A 14,017-nucleotide genomic window follows, 5' to 3' on the forward strand; every position below is an offset into this window, starting at 1 on the left:
GATAATCATTTGGACAAAACTTACCATTAATCATTTTTCAAAAGAACACTGAAAAACTTAGCAACCCCTCTATTCTATCTTGTACATAACCATTTGGGGAGATGAATAACTGCAGGTGATCTGATTCCTCCCTTATCTCTCTTTTCCAACATTGCCCTAAAACTTTATCTTATCCACTTTGAATAGACTTCGAAGTATATCATTCTCACATTCTTGCAAATGATATATTTTCAGAAAAGCTTAAAAGGATAGAATTCCTTCCCTTTTTTGTCTAAGTTTTTCCCTGATCCTTAATATCCTTTAGTAATTTTATATTCTTCAAAATTTTGTCACTTAGTATGCTGTTTCATCTCTCCAATAATGGCCCCTCCACATCATATAAATATACTTTCAGGTTTTACTTCACCTTGTGCATATAAGGAAAAGCAAAGACTTCAGCAATTATACTTATTCTGTGAACTAACTATTTTCTACCTTATCTTCAGCATTTGTTCAGACTGAAACATTTCATCTATCTCTTCTGAACCCCTTGCAAAGATTTATAAATCCGCATAATTTGCCGAATGTTTTCCATTTCCCTTGGCCTCTCAGACACTCTTTCACAACTTTCCACAACTTCCAAATCCTACCCGAATTAAATTTCTTTTATATTTACATTGTTTCTGTGCTAGCTTCAGCAGCACATATACTAAAATACAGAGAAAATTATCATGGCCCCTGCAGCAAGGATTACATGCAAATTCATGAAGCATTCTATATTGTTTCTAATTCCTTTCTTAACATATTACAAACCTTCTAAAGGCTCTTCCTTGATCTTCTTTACCCTTTTTCAACACCTTTGAGAAATTCAACTTTGAAAACTTCAGCTATAAGTTGCTTGGGTAAACTTTTAATTTTGTTTTGTTTTGTTTGGGGCCACACCTGGTTGTACACAAGGTTATTTCAAGAATCACTATGTGCAGTGCCCAAGGGAGTATATGGGATGCAGATATAATCAAGATGCAGCATGCAAGGCAAGTGCTTTACCCACTGTGCTACAGCACTAGAACATAAACTTTGAAATCAATATGAACACAGTACTTACTTGGATGCAAATACACAGTTTCACATATTCAGAACATTACTGACCCTTTTCCATTTACTTTTCATCTTAATTTTAGCCTAATATTTTTTCTACTGAACATCCTTAATATCAAGTTTAGTTTCTATCTTTATAACATGTTTTTTCTGGGTCCATTAATTTTTCCTGTTTATATCATCTTGATTTTTTTTATCATCTTGATTGTCAACTTTTCTTGACTATATCATCCCAAACAGGTAAAATAGCTATATTCCAACTTTGTGTTCTAGCTGTTATAATCTCGATCCATGAAACAAACTTGTATTTTCCCCTGAGGTTTTTCATTTTAAACCCCTATTTTTCTATTAAAGGGCCATTATGGAAAACCATCAGAAGATTACTTTTACATGTTGAGTGACACTGGGCCCTGCTGACAACCAAATGCCTTCTTGGACCAAACACATTTTTATAAGGGAAGGGTGGGTTTGGGCCATACCCAAAGATGCTCAGGACTTACTCCTGGCTTTGTGCTTTGGATCATTCCTGGTAGTACTTGGGGGATTATTTTTAGTGCTAAAGATTGAACCTGAATCAGCAGCATGTAAAGAAAGTGCCTTAACTGCTGTTCCAACTATTCAACCTCTCATCCTATATTTGAAAATTGTGTTTATGTCCAGTAATTTCCTAATTTAAAAAATTCACCTTAATATTTTTAATTTTTGTGAATTTCTACCATTGTCTTGCACTTCGGTATTTGAAATAATTCTTAATTTTAATATTGTATTTTGTAAAATTCTAGAAAACAACTTTTGGGACAGAGTGATAGCACAGTGGGTAGGGCATTTGCTTGCACACAGCAGACCCAGGTTCCATCTCCGGCATCCCAGCCTGCCATGAGTGATTTCTGAAAGCAGAGCCAAGAGTGACCCCTGAGCATGGCCAGATATGTCCCCTTGCCCCCAAAAAGAAAGCAACTGTACCTTCCTGGGAAGAAGAAGAGCAAGAATAGTAAATGACTCTAAAAAAAATGAAGTTATGGCTTAAAATAGAAGTCAAAGAAACTCTAACATCACACAAGTCAAAAGAAGAAAGTGTATCAAGAATGAGAACACGTTCTACATTCTAAAGTGCTACAGAAAAATAGGAAAACTTTAAAAACTTAATTGTTCTTAATTATTAGTGAGGTCACTAGGAAATTTTCTGAAGTTGTTTGAATGGAATAGTCATGTTTCAAGCCTTGGTTAAATGTTCAGTAATGATCAGAGAACAAGAAATTGGATACAACAATATGCACAATGATTTTGCCAAGGTTATTACAGATGAAGAGGACCAGAGCGTTAGGTCAGAGTTTCCATCTCTCCCCAAGAGACTTAGAAAGCATAAATTTGAGAGAGATAGAGACACATACACAGAGGGTGGTGAGGGAGAAAGAGAGTAAGAGTGAAGTGTAATTATATCAGATTTCTAAGAAGGTTAAAAAAATAGAGGATCAAAGCACAGTTGATTTGAATGTGTTATAAAGAAGTCAGTTTTCTTGCAAAATGAGAATGGAGTTGATTAGAAGAGATGGAATGCATGTTTGATGATATAGAAACAGAAAATATCCAACTGATGGCATCTATTTTTCTTCTAGAAAAGATTATGCCTAGTGCTAACATTGAGGAAGAAATTGAAAGCAGCATAATGGGAGTTTCAGGAGAATATCAAAGGTGTAAAGTAGTCCATTGCTAAGTTCTGAATCACTGCATAGCAATATTTAAAAAAAATCATGTCATGCCAGGAAATACAAACAAAGGAAGAATAAATAGGCAGGTTTAGCCAAGGCTGGTATTTTGCAAAACCAACGTCATCAAAATATTTTTTAAATAAATAAGAGAAGGAAAGAAAAATGGGATAAATGTCAGGATGGCATACTATATTTTTTGCCTTTGCTCACAAGTTGTTGTTAACATATCTTACTGAATCCATTTCCTTTCTTGTTCCTCTAAGAGTTGATAGAGGACATTTTATTGATCAAAAGATTGAATCATTAGATTAGGTTACTCAAAAAAGAAAGCAAATGTTTTCTTTGTTCATTAAGTTTACATTTATTCTTATTATTGTCCCTGCTTCTAACTTTTCACATGAGGTTGAAAGTTGTGAAATTTTCAAATAATTACAATTCTGTCCAGATGGGCATCCTGGGAATGAGTCACCAGTATGTCTGGACAGCAACACACCATTATTTAGTGGCTAGACCCTGTGGCAATTCTTGTAAGTGATAGTGAATGACTGTTTTTCCAATTCTTTTTCAGTTTTCTTCTTTAAGAAGAACAATTGGATTTAGCAGGAGGAAATAGCACTGACCATAATCTTTAAGATAATAACTTTCTGACTTTGTTGCTGGTGACATGAAAGGTGCTCCATTTAGCTCTATAATTAGATATCTACTAAGATAAAATTTTTCTCCTACTTAGCTCTAAATATGTGAAGAATACAAGTAAATCTCATTTACTTACCTGTCATTTTATTATGATTTTACTGATGTGTTTTAGCCCAACCTTCCTCAATCTAAATTAATTTTACTCTTGGTTTACAAGTATTTCAAACTCTGTCAAATAGTTATAAAGTAAAAAGTACTAAACACTCAAATAAATGGCTGTGAACTAAATTGTGAATTGATGTTTTATTGGTAGCAGCAAACCAATACCAAATGTTTTATGATGCATTGAGCAAAAATTTTTACTTGCTTAGATGTTGACCTGAATATTGTACCACTGAAACTCTATTACTGAAGGCTGGAAATCAGTTCCTAAATATAAAATAATAGATCTTTATTACAGAACACATCAAAATTTACATACTCGATGCATATAAACTGAACAATATTATGTCTTATGAGCAGAACTTTAATTGCCTTTTATTCCTGGCAATAAGGTTAGTTCTGATTATTATCATCATTACCAGGAAAATAAAACAGTAGGTGATGTTGAGGACTTCATTTTTAGGGCTTTTGAAGTTATTTAAAATCCAGTTCTTCAAAAGACTTTTTTTAGTGCTTAAATACTCTCCATAAAGTTCTTGGAGGAGTTTCTGTGTTTCCTTATTTAGTCTTAATTTGTAAAATCTAATTATTATCGTTTGGGCCATACATTTTTAACATGTATGTACTAACGTACACAGTTACTGCTCCTCCACCAATTTCCATGTATTACTTACAGTCCACCTTTACAGTCCTGCCTTTCAACCCCCAATTAGGTTTCTAAATGTCTGATAAAAATGTTAGTGCACTGTGTTATAAAAAGGATGGGTAAGAATAAATGGAAGTCACTGTGGTTCAGGTTCAAACCTTTGATATATTAGCATTTTGATTTATTTGATTTCAGTGAATTGTTTTGCTTTGTTTTGTTTATCTTAGTGTCCTCATTTTTATCAAGTTTATGACTAGTTTCCAAACTAAGTTCATTAATATAGTACGTTTTTCTGAGATGTCTTGTGAATAAGGTGAATGATTCTCAGATTTTGTGAAATATAAGTTTAATGAAAATATTCAGCGGAAGATTTAAATTTGAGTGGTATACATTTTATTCAGTGTTTAACTACTGGAGCTCTGGTTTCAATTTACCCAGATTCAGTACTTAGCTTTGCCACTTATATGAGCTACAACATTTACATTTTTTAATTTAACTTAATTTTATTAAAACCATTGTGATCAAAAAAGTCCTTCATAGTTGTGTTTTAAACATACAGTAAATCAGGGACAATACAATTACCAGTATCCACCAACTATCCACCAGTATTCCCCTAGTGCATCCCATATCACCCCCTTTTAACACCAAGCGTGCCAGTATAACAGGCCCATTTAAAGTTTAGATTGTTAGATCTTGGATCCTTGATTTCATTGTTGTTGACTTTGGCTTGGATATTTAGCTCTGTCTTTTTTTTTTTTTTTTTTTTTACATCCACCTCCTGAGACTGCTTGGCCAATGCATCCCATCCTTTTATATTTGTGTTTGACCTCCTCCACTCCAGTTTCTTTCCATCTCCTCACTATATTCTGGGTCTAGGGTGTTCGAGACAACTACCATTTAGTCTATTGTGTTTCTTCATGCAGTTAATCTATATACCACATATGTGATATTATTCTGTATTTACCCTTTTTCTTGGCTTACTTCATTTAACATAATACCTTCCAGATCCATCTATATTGCCTTAAATGACATGGTTGCTCCATTTCTTACAGATATGTAGTATTACATTGTATATATGTACCATATCTACATGATCACTTGTCTGTAGCTACAACACTTTAAATGGCCTCATCTGACATTGATTTAGTTTCCTCCTCTTATATAAAATGGTGCTAATTTTAGTATTATATCATAAACTGAATTGAGTATTAAATGAACTAGCATGGGATAAATAGTTTTATTCCTTTCTGAAAAAAAGGATAAGTAATATTCTTAAAGTTTGAAATCAGAAGCTAGAAATAGTTTATAAACTTATAGCAAAAGATTATTCAGAAACAAAATAGAAATAGAGATATAGTACACTTGTTTAAATGGGATTTCTTATCCACTTTTATTTTGGTGGGAGTTTTTTTAATAGTTAAGGTACATTGTTACAATAATGGTGCATGCTTATGCTTTTTATGTACAAAAGTTCCCACACCGTCATCATCACCCAATTGGCATAGGCTTCCATCACTATCCCAGTGCCTTTTCTTGTTTTACTTTCCCCTTCCTACTGCCCTAGTTCACTTCTCTGTAAGTTTGGTAGCTTTGTAGTCAAATTCCAACGGTTTCTGAAATCATTACATATGGTCTATTCCAGTGTTTTTTTTCTTTATAAACCATCCATGAGTGAGATTATCAAGTATGTGACTTCCATCTAGCTCATTTCACATTACATGACACCATTTAGCTCCACTTTTGACAAAAGGCAAGGTTTCATTTTTTTCTTGTAGATGAGTAGTATTCAGTTATGTATAAATTGAAACCATTTGTTTATACGGGAGGACAAACCCATTATTACAGTGGGTAGGGTGTTTCCTTGCATTTTGGGGACACAGATTCCCTGAGCCTGTCAGGAGTGTTCCTGAAAGCATGACCAGGAATATCTTGAGCATTGCCAGCATGGCTCAACAACAACTAAAACAAATAAAAAATAACTCCTCTACATTATTATACAATTTATTTTTATCACCAGAACATTAAGGTTGTTTCCATATCTTAGTAACTATACACGGTGCTATAATAAATATAGATGTTCATATGCCTTTTTGAATCAAAGCATTTGTTCTTTGGACTGATGGCAAGGGATGGAATACTTGAATCATATGGAAATTCTGATTTTAATTCTTTTGAGAATTTCCTTATTGTTTAACTTAAAGTATGAAGAAAACATAATTCCCATGAGTATTGAAGAAAGTTTCCCTTTTTTAGCACTTCCACCAACTTTAGTTGTTCCAAGTCTTTTTGATATAGGCTAGTGTTTCCCAAAGTGGATGATACTGCCATGCAAACATACTGGATCAAATTGGGGACAAAGGATGAGTGAAGTAAATAGCAATAATAGCCTTAAATTAAACCGGAGCACTGTTTACTTAAGAAAGGTTTATAGTGAGAGCATTGAGTCATTTTCTTTCTGTGAAAAGGGAAATGAGCAAAAAAAAAATTGAGAATCTCTAAAATAAGCCATTATTACTGGTGTGACATGAAATCTCATTGGTTTTTTGTTGATGGGAAATTTTTGGGAGAGAAGGGAATAACCAGTGGTACTCAGAACTTACTCCTGAAAGAACTCTATGGAACATATGCAATGCTGGGTATAGAACTGGGATCAATTTTGTAGAAGCAAATGCTTTATTACCTATACTATATCACCTGGACTCTAAAGGCAGACTGAATATTAAAAACTCCTTAGAATGTTTTGTTCTATATTTACATAATAAATAATAAGATATTTTAATATTATATATTGCTTGTTTGATTTTCTATTATTAATATAACTTGCATTTCTATGATAAATCTCAGTGTTCTTAATGTTGTAAATTGTACTTCCCCTGTTATATATAGCTCTCACCCACCCCCTTACCACTTTGCAAATCCTTTTCTAACCCTTCACTCTTTCACCTCCAATTTGTTATTTCTCCCTAACTAATCCTTTTTTGCCTCAGTTCATAATTCCTCAGGAACTGGAACATTTCCTCACCCAAACCAGCTGCCAAACAGCTCTCAAAGCAAAAAGACAAATTTCCAGCCCACATTGCTTGCTTGAATAGACAGAAAGTTTTAGATACTCTGCTTCTGCTTTAATTTAAAATGTAACTCCCTTAATGTCTGATCATTTCCTCATTTGTTCCATACTTGATTTTCATTTCTTCACAATTTACTCCTAATGAAATTTTTTCTGCCTTTTTCAGGTATAATATTAATGTTTTTTCCAGAAGGCTGGTCATTACACTGAGTCTAAGGAATACTCAAGCATGGTTTGTGGGGCTGGAATGGTTGTACAGTGGGAGGGAGGGCACTTACCTTGCATGCAGCTGACTCAGGTTCAATCCCTGGCATCTCATATAGCCTCTGATCACCACCAGTAGTTATCCCTGGGCACAGTGCCAAGAATAAACCTTAAGTCTAGCTGGGTATAGCCCCAAAACAAAAGTAAAATTTTGTTAATGCTCATTCTTTTTCATACTCAATTGGAATTTAGTTTACCTGCACAATATAGATAGCTCTTAACTTCCTTACCTCCCTTTCTAAAAGAAGAGGTAAACTATTACAGCCTAGTGCTTGGTGTAAAACCCATATTATATAAAAGTTGTATGGTTCTGCTATTCAGTTCTGGGATTAACACCCCAGTATTGAGGTACATGTCTCTCAGGAATTACTCCTGGATCTGTGCTCAGAAATTACTCCTGATAGGCTCAAAGGACCATATGTGATGCTGGGATCGAACCTGGTTCAACCACATGCAAAGCAAATGCCCTAGCTGCTTTGCGATTGCTCTGGCCCCATCATATTCTTCATGAGACTTTTCACTGACTGTGGTTTTCACTGACTGTTGATTTACTTGGAAATAAATGTGTCTACCTTTCTTCATGGGAACAGGCCAAAGCAAATGGAGAAATGCCTACGATTATTTTTATGTGACATACTGAAGTATTGAGAAACTACACTCATTTTATAAGAATATGGCTTTTACAGAAAGACAAGGAGAGGAGAAAGAAAGCTTTTGTCATGAATAATATTAAGAAATTTATTTGGGAAGAAGAAACCACTTGGCAGTGCTCTTGGGAGTGTGTGTCGCTCTAGACAAAGCTACTGATGTCAAAGGCCCCAGAAGCAAATCTACTGAATCATAGTTCCACCCTAGAACTCAGAAACTTAACCAGGGGAGAAATACCTTTAGAGGGTTACACATAAAACTGACACCAGTGCAATGCAAAATTCATTACTCTCAGATAAATAAAGTTTTTTACTAATTTACTAATGTTTCTCTTAGGTATCTCATAGGGGAGAAATTGAAAATTATCTAGAAAGATGAAGGATGATATTGAGGAAAAGTGGCCTTTCAAGTATACAAGATTTCTCACTAAGGCAAAATGGTTTTGTTTGTTTGTTTTTCTAAATTGTGGGGACCAGGGGTGGTACTCCAAAGTGATATTCAGAAAGGCTAGGGGTTCTTTTGGCATGGCATTGGCAGTTCAATATGAGGTTCTGAGGATGTAATGCTGTTCTTTGGCCACTATGGCACTGCTGAGTACCAGGATTCTAGGGCCAGTCTGGCATCCTCTCCCCAATCTCTCTCTTTATGCTCAGGGTACTATGTGGCATGGGGCTCTGACCAGGTTCAGGTTCAGACATATGCAAAAATGCATGAACCTTAACCCCTTACTATCTCTCTGGACTCTTTATATTTAGTTCACATCCTAGTTTTCAGACAAAATAGCATTCAGACCAGAGTACCCTCTGACAGGACTGTGACTGAAATAAATTTTCCATCCCTAAAGATCTTACTGAGATGTGGGGTGTTAGGATGGTGTTGGGAGAAAAACAGGATAAGGCAGATACTGGAGATAAGCAGACACCCTGGTGGGAGTTGTGCAGCTGAATATTTTATGCAGGAAACTCTATCATTGAATAGTTTTGTAAACAACAGTGCCTAAAATCAATTTAAAAATGATATAAAGACTTGTTCTTCAAGCTCTGTTCAGCTTGAACACATATCTTGCTTGCTTATTCTTTCACTTACTTTGTCAACTCTGGAGAGGTCCTTGTTCTCTCACGAATATATCCCTCTTTCATGCTTCTCATGTCTTTTTAAGTAAGTTCCATTCAATAAAAACTACCTTGATTCACACGAAGGAAACAAATAAATCAAAATAAAAATAGTAAAACTTAAATCAATCAAATAGCATCAGAAATTTTTCAGAATAAAACCTAAACATTGTGAGCTTAGTGCTGGACACATTATTTCAGTCTTCCAACAAATGGAAACAATTTCATTTTCTGTTATCATACATAAATATATTATTCTTTAAAGAAAATAAAGTGTGAAATTAAAGTATACATGTGGATATATATAAATCTTCAAAGTCATTTTATTATATATCTGGCAATACATTTTAAGCTTTTATAAAGCTACAATTATCAGTCCAAAAATTAAGTATATGCTTGAAAAAGTTTTAGCAATTTAACTGATTACATGACACTAGATCATTTTCTTGAAAGTTCTATACATATATATATATAATTTTCATTTTAAATTCATCTTGCCACTGCTTTCAGGTTACTGAAAATCATCTTTGATTATGTATTCTGAAACTTAGTGTGCTCTTTGATGACAAATTATATTATAATTGACTCAGCTAGATCTGCTGAAGTTAAGTGCCTGGTAGCATTTTCGTTCTGTAAGTCATTTCTTCTCCAAAGGTTTGTAACTTTACCATTCTAAAACATATTTTTGTTTTCAGTTACTATTAAAATATGTATATTAGAGAAGTCAAAAATAGGGCTGCTAATATTTCACTGTATCCTCAATGGAGTCCTTCTCTAATTAGAACTTTTATAATGAGAAGGAAGAAATATCCTGTTCTGCACCCTCATTGTTTAAGAAATAAAGTTTGGTGAATCATGCCTATTGTTACTTCTAAAAAGATGAAAGGGACAAAATATTCTATGCCTGAATATTCTCTACCTTCTACATGCATTCAAACATGGAACCAGAAATCTACTGTTTGTTGCATGCATAATGACCAATCAGAATCACATAAAGAGAATCAAAAAGATTATGGAGTTTAAGAGATAGAAGGGTGCATGATTGCATGTGGTCAATAGTTTCAATACCTGCTATCCCTTACAGTTTTATGAACTCTGCCAGGAGTTATCCCTGAGCATAAAGCTAGGAGTAAACCCTGAGCATTGCTGTATATGCCCTCCAAAATAACAACACAACAACAGCAAAAATAAAACGAAGATGATGTTAAATAATGGACTACTAAAGAAAAGAACTTATTTTTATTTTTTATGTTATTTTTTAAAATAGTTCATTAAAAGGGGGAGAAAGAGGGAGTGATAAATGTTCTAGAGAGAGAACAGGCTTTTCTGGAATAGAAAATGCCACTATAAATAGTTTAAGTCCTGTGTAAATAAAAGAAGTTATTTTTGCATGTTGCACAAGAACATTTGTGGAATCTCAAGTTAGATAAACTTGTATTTAAATTATTTCCTGTGTAATGCTGTACAGCTATTTCCCTCTTTAGAATTTTCCTCATCTACAAGATTAATGCAGTAACAGCCAATTACCATGAGTGATACTATTACAATTTAATGTAATACAAAAACTTAACCCCTTCACCCACTTCTACTGTGTTATATAACAAAAAATAAGATTCCTTCCTTAGATATCTAAGAAAAATGATTAATTGGGGTGTTTTAGATGAAAACATTTAATTTTTGAAGATATATGATAAATGTTATCTAAAAAGTAGAAAGCAGCTATTTTAGATACAACACGAGTGTCCTTGGAATGGTGATACAGAATGTAGCATTGGGTTTTAAGTTTTCCTGAGATCAATACTTAAATAATTGATTTTATAGTTTTGGCCTTTAGAAGGCTACTAGATTTTAAGATATATTTTAATTAAAATAATTAGTTTTAAGTTATGATTCAAAGTTCAGTATAATAAATTGAAGCTAAGTGATGCTGTAATAAAGATGGTCACAAGTTATATAAATGTATTAATAACAGTAAAAATGCATTTTAAGATGTTCAGAAACTCCTATTAGATCTATGTGGGACCATTTGTATGTATAAGAAAATTGTAGAGTTGTGAGTAATAATAGCATACATATTATTTTATTATTATAACTTGGATACATGTATATATGTACAAAAGTTACATACATACTACAAATATTTAAATGTATTTAATGTATTGTATACAGACATTTAAAATGTATAGACATTCATTTGAGTACTGTTTGAGTATACACATGCTTGTTAGAATGTCCACATTTTTCTCAAAAACAACCATAATGTAAATCCTACTGTCCTATCCTAAGATTAAAAAAGGTGAAGCAAGATTAAAGCAACTTGAAAGTAAATTTGAATGTAAATATAATTTTGGAACTTGTATTAATATCTTGACAAGTTCTAAGTCAATGACAATAAGGATATTACATTTACAATTATTCAATATTGTTTTCATAAAACATTCTACCATTGATTTACATGTTATTTAATTATATCCATTATTAATATGGAATTTGTGCAAAAATGCCATTTACAGGTTTAAAAACAAATACAAATTTACTGAGTATGTCTATAGCTTTAGCTGATGGGAGTGGAAACACAGGGCAGTACTAACTATTGTGCAGTATGTCTCTGATGCTAATTAGCTCATGATATTGAGAAAATGGTAAATATCAGTTATTTCCAGTGTCAAGAGCTTTTAGTGAACTGCTAGTGTTGCTTGCAGAATAAGGAGGTAAAATATCAAACACTTCTGAAATTCATATGAAACAAGAGTAAAGCACTTAGCACAAAGCCTGACACACAATGTGTTTCAAAAACAATATTAAGAAAATAAAGTACCATGCCCTCTGTACTAATAAACTATTATCTTCAGTCCCCAGTATCCTACCTTTTGTTTGTTTATATTGATACATGTATCTCCGTAATCATTTGTGTTTGAGTTTGTAGATGCCTTTTTGTATCTTTCCTCTTTCCACGATGAACTTAACTAGTTATTTGAGACTTCTCTGAAGTTTTGCCTGTCTTCATAAAGGTTTGTCCTGGATCTTAAAAAAAAAAGGTCAAAGCTATGGTGATAGAAAGTAAATTAGTCATTGCCTTGGCCAACAAGTAATGTACATGAAAACTTTGAAATAAATATAATTGTTTGATAACCTGACTATAATATGTTACATGTCTACAATTTTTATAAATGACTGATTTAGTTGCTTAAAATAAGTGAATTTTATTACCTGTAAAAAAAAAGAAAATAATGATTATTAAATAGCAGAGAAGGCTTCAAAAAAACTTAGACTATAAAATTATTCTTAAGTTATTTTATTCCCCAAATCTTTTTTATAATTATTGGGGAATGGAACAGGAAGAAGAAAGTGGTAGTAATGGCAGTGGTATTTGTTTGCAAAAATTCTCTAGCAAAAATGTAATCATCCTTTTAACAAGGATTACCAGTACTATGCAATACCATTTGAGGTTCCCATGAGTCTGGAATTATTCAAAAAGAAAGAACCAAATATTTTGAGTACCAGAATCTATTTGAAGACATAAAAGTTTTCAAGTCTCTTTGACAGAGCCACAAGAAAGGGCTAGATGAGATTAAAATCTAGACTGCAAAGAAATGAATCTCCTGCTAGATTGATTAAATTGCCTTTTATGATACAATTCCCTGTTATATACACAAGATAAATACAATGAATACAATATCTATCAACATGGTATCATTAGCTATTTCAAAGTGTCTCATTTTGTCCTTTGGATGTGTTTTCTCTAAATAGAAAGCTGAAATCTGTTTCTTGGTCTGATTCTCAAATATTGAAGTCTGCAGTCTCTATTGTTCTCTCACTTTTAATGTTTTCAAGAGAGAACCCAATATTTATTTAGCCCCATCATAAAATGGTTTGTCTCACTTATGAGTTCATTCTGATTTCTACAGATATCTTACATGAAGTATGTTCTAAAATTAAATACCTTTTTCTCTCATATCTTTAATACATTCCTTGTCAAGGACAGTTGTTCAAGGTAGGCACCTAGGAACCAACTTGACTGACATCTTACATCCGAAGATGCACCACAAACTTACTGGTCTTTATAAAAAACTGTTTTATGTTCTACAATAGAAAAATATATTTTATCAAGGTATACTATACAATATCTAGAATTTTAAGTATCAAAGTAATTCATTATAAAGGACTGTTTTAGTAGTGTTGAAAGCAAATTCTATTTTCTGTGTAAGGAAAGCTCTGAATGAAGAGATGTTTTAAAAGCGGATGAGAGCTGGAACATGTTTATCAAAGAAACGAGATATAAATGGACATCTAGGGAAGCATTTTTTTTAACCTGAGAACATCTGATCTCCTGTAGGCCTTTAGGGTACCCTAAGGGAGGCAGGTGGTAAACTGGTGAAAATTGCATAAGTGGGAGACCACAGCTTGGACTGTGGGTGGGGGAACAAGTAGAACTTCAAAAATAGTAATGAAACAAAGTTTAAAAGGGACAAAAATCATTAAACAAATTAGAGGAACATTGGTGTAGAAAAATATTAGAAATATGACGGTATAGTTAATACAGAAGTGAGACTAACAGACAAATTTGGATAAGGAAGTTTGGGGAAGAAGCTTTTGGGGAATTTTTTGGGTTTTGAAAAAGAAGAAATTGCTATGAAAAGAGAAGTGGCAGCAAAGCAAGTTAACCCAATGAGAAGTAGGTAGTAGAATTAGGAGT

At 33.2% G+C, this 14,017-nt stretch overlaps 1 pseudogene; it reads left to right on the forward strand.

Moving 5' to 3' along the window:
• Positions 1 to 664: 664 nt before the first annotated feature.
• Positions 665 to 763, forward strand: LOC126029680 (uncharacterized; annotated as a pseudogene).
• Positions 764 to 14,017: the final 13,254 nt, after the last annotated feature.

The sequence above is a fragment of the Suncus etruscus genome, chromosome 1 (genome assembly GCF_024139225.1).
Source record: "Suncus etruscus isolate mSunEtr1 chromosome 1, mSunEtr1.pri.cur, whole genome shotgun sequence".
Lineage (NCBI taxonomy): Eukaryota > Metazoa > Chordata > Mammalia > Eulipotyphla > Soricidae > Suncus > Suncus etruscus.